The following is a 3,478-nucleotide window of genomic DNA, read 5'->3' as shown; positions in this document are numbered from 1 at the left end:
GGGTTAGGGTTAGGGTTAGGGTGGCACGGCATCAGAGAGCTCCTTCTGCCCGGGCTGCTCTTTGGGGTCAGTGCTTTGTTGATGCTTCTGTTAGCTACATGCAGGGTTCTTTTGGTGGGTCAGGGTCTGGTACGATCTTTTAGAGGAAACCGATCTAGTAGTATGTGCATTTATTGCTTGAAGCTCTTTGTAGGTGATTAATTGTTATAGCACATTTATGGATAGGATGTCAATGTTATTTTGTGCGCTTGCTTTGTTGTTCTAGGTCCCTCGTGATTTTTGCAGGGTTACAGGGCAGATGCCACCAGATCTACCCCTTTTGTTGTTTTTGTTTTGTTTGATTTTTTTTTTCTTGATTTTTCTTTTTCTTTATTGGAAGGGGGTTTGGGATTTGAGCGTCCTATTTTTTGGGGTTTGGGATTTGAGCATCTCAATTTTGCGGGTTTGGGATTTGAGCGTCTTAATTTATTGGGTTAGGGGTTTTAGGCATAGGACTTCAGGGGTTTAGTGTGGTAAACAGTTTGGGTTAGGTCTGTAGGGGTTTCGAGGATGTTTAGGGATAGGGCTTGAGGCTTTTTTGTGTAAGGGCGGGAAGGGCTAGGGTTACAGTGAGTGCTGTTAAATGTAGTTCTCGAAAACTCGGCCTCTGATTGGCCGTGCTGGCTGTCCAGGGAATTCTGGTAGGTGTAGTTTTCCGGCACCAGGCTTCCGGACACCTGCTGAGTAACTCTCTCCACAGTACTTTCAACAAGAAGGGATGCAGAATAATGTCCTTCTGTGTTTTTTGATCCTGCAGTTATATGCACTACTAAGCTCCTTCTTAATTTTCAGACACTGGTATCAGTACTGTCCAAGATGGTAATGGAGAGAAGAAAGCAGAAAACTGTCAGTTGCTGGAAAAGCAAATTGATGGCTTGTCTGTGCAAATGGCTTCTTCGGTTCCAGCTGTTAAGGGAGAGGATGAAATGTCACCTGGTGACTTAGACTCTCTACATGATGAGTTCAATTGCTTAAATGATGCAAAGATGGCTTGGATCGTAAACCTGGTACCAATGCACTTGTTCGAGGGCCTCTAAATTACAGCGTGGCTGGAGATGACCAAAAACGAGTGATGGAGTCTACTTCTGAATCTGTGCCAAATTGATTTAAAATAACACCTACAATGTTGGAGGGAAGCGATGCTGGTATTAAAATCAGAGTGGTGAAAGAGGTTCGCAAACGTGGAAGAAGTAAGTTCTTTATTAGTGTATTAAAAATAGGCTAGGGGTACAGCAGACTTTTTCTTGAAATGAGGATCTATTTTGAAAATAAAACCTCAGATTTGGAATGATTTTTAATTACTCGTGTACAAGTAGTGGAAGAACAAGAAAGTAAGTACATGTATTCACAGTCCAACTTTATATCCTCACCGTCCTTACTGCAGCACTCTTAAGCAGGCTTAGTCACAGCACCATTCGTGTTTTCATAGTTGGTTCAGAGAAGAAAACACAGAAACCAATGAAAAAATACTGTTGTTTCACATCTAAGGTGTCCGGTTCATTCTTTTGCGCTACTTTTTTTTTTTTTGTTAAACTTTATACGAGACAATCGTGCTCATGCTCCACATAGATCGGTCATCTTGTAAAGAGTAGTTATCTTAAACCTCTGCTTTCAAAAATGATAGCTCTAGGTTGAAACATGGCTTGGTATCCCTTTGTTTCTATTAACTGCTGATCATGGCAGCGTGTTTGTGGAGATGCAAGGCTTCTCTGCTGATTAAACCTAGTCTGCATTTTCCAAGGGCAGGTGTTTCTAGATACTGCTCTTTTAAGAGAACAAAATTCAGCGTTACATTTGAATATCAGCTAATCGATATCACTTCAAATTATTGGTATGCTGGCTTTTTCTTATGTGCATTACTGTATGCAGAAATGGGAAACTCTAGGCTTTGTTGTTTTTCCTTTGGCTGTTGAGGTTTACTGAAAATGCATTTACAAGATCTGTTTCTAATATCTGTTTGGATCTCTTCTTTAAGATCGTGAAAAAAATCTTCTCTCTTCTTGAGGAGGTACGTACAAGGAACGATGGAAACTCAGAAGTATTTCATTGAATTTGCTATAAGGGAAGGAGCAAGGTTTGTATAGATACGAATGATTCGGAGTTAAACGCTAACGTTGTTCATGATAGCAAATCTCAGTCTTTTCCAAAACAAGTGTTTTGTTTTGACATACTTAAATTATTACAGTTTCAGCGGTCAAACTGCCGTTGTATTTTCTGAAGTAAATGGTCGTTACCTAGAGCTGAAGTGTGAAATAGAAAGGTACGGGTGGTTATGGAAGAAAGACCCAGAATTTGCGTGGGTTGGGGAAAGATGGCTGTATCAAATTAAATTTGCCATTCTGATGTCAGAAATGAGGGAAGCTCTTCCATGCTGGAAACAGAGAGCCTCTGCTAATACTGTTTGTCGTGGCAAAATAATACTGAGTTATTTAACTGCTGTTTTTGGAAGAAGAAATGAAATTACTTGCCTAGGTTTAAAAATCGTGTCTTAATACAGCACTTAGAGAGAACGCTAGAGGAGCTAGAGTTCAACAGCCTACCCAACAGAGTTAATCAGGTGAACGGTAGATAATAGTGTACCAGCCAGAGGAATACGGACCGGGAATGAGTTTGCTGTGCCGCAGAAGAGTGGAAGAGGACGTAGCTGTTGCCCTCGCCATCCTGGCGGTCAAGTGATCTTACTGTCAGAGTCTGAGAAGAAGCAGCAGAGCTTTAACTTTACGAACCTCTATCGGCAGAAGCTGGGCTGTAACCTTAAGGACGTGCTATGAAAGGTGTGGCTTTTTTCCTGTGGAGGGTGCTCTTTGCTCAACAGGCTGAAAAAAATAACCATTGCTGCCCCTCCTGCAGGTGGTGAGAATTTACTCACTTGAATACTGTCATTAGCTGTTTTACGTGCAATAGGCAGTGGATCGCACTAAAATGGGGCACTGTCAAATGCACACAGTGTCTGCATTGTGGAGAGATCCCATCTGTCCCCCCCCCCCCCCCCCCCCCCCCCAATAAAAAACAAACAAACAAACAAAACTCCCAGAAACACCTGCACTGGTAATATTGCATGTTGCCAGCACAGAGATGAGGGTCTTGTTCCCGAGAACTGCTAGCCATGCCTTTAAACTTGAGATTCAGCGTAGATCGAGAGTAAAGAAACTGCTGTTGTGTTAATGAAAGCTAAAGACAGCCCTGTGACTGTTACCACTTGGTGGTTACTAAACAATCTACCTCAGACTCTCTTCTGTTTTTATCTGCAGACATTATGAAAGCGCACCTGAGGCTTCCCAGGTCCCTGACTTCAGTTCTCTTTCATCCCGTGAGGAGGACAGAGATTCTTCAGGTGGCCTTGCCTTGGCACACGCTGTGCTTTGGAAGCGCTAAAAAGAAATGCTTTTAAAAGTGTGCATTTATTTTAATGTTCATACAAAAGAGATTGGTTTTGAAC

This window comes from Aythya marila (genome assembly GCF_965140915.1).
Source record: "Aythya marila genome assembly, contig: HAP1_HAP1_SCAFFOLD_684, whole genome shotgun sequence".
Classification (NCBI taxonomy): domain Eukaryota; kingdom Metazoa; phylum Chordata; class Aves; order Anseriformes; family Anatidae; genus Aythya; species Aythya marila.
Note: the sequence above shows the minus strand (reverse complement) of the source record.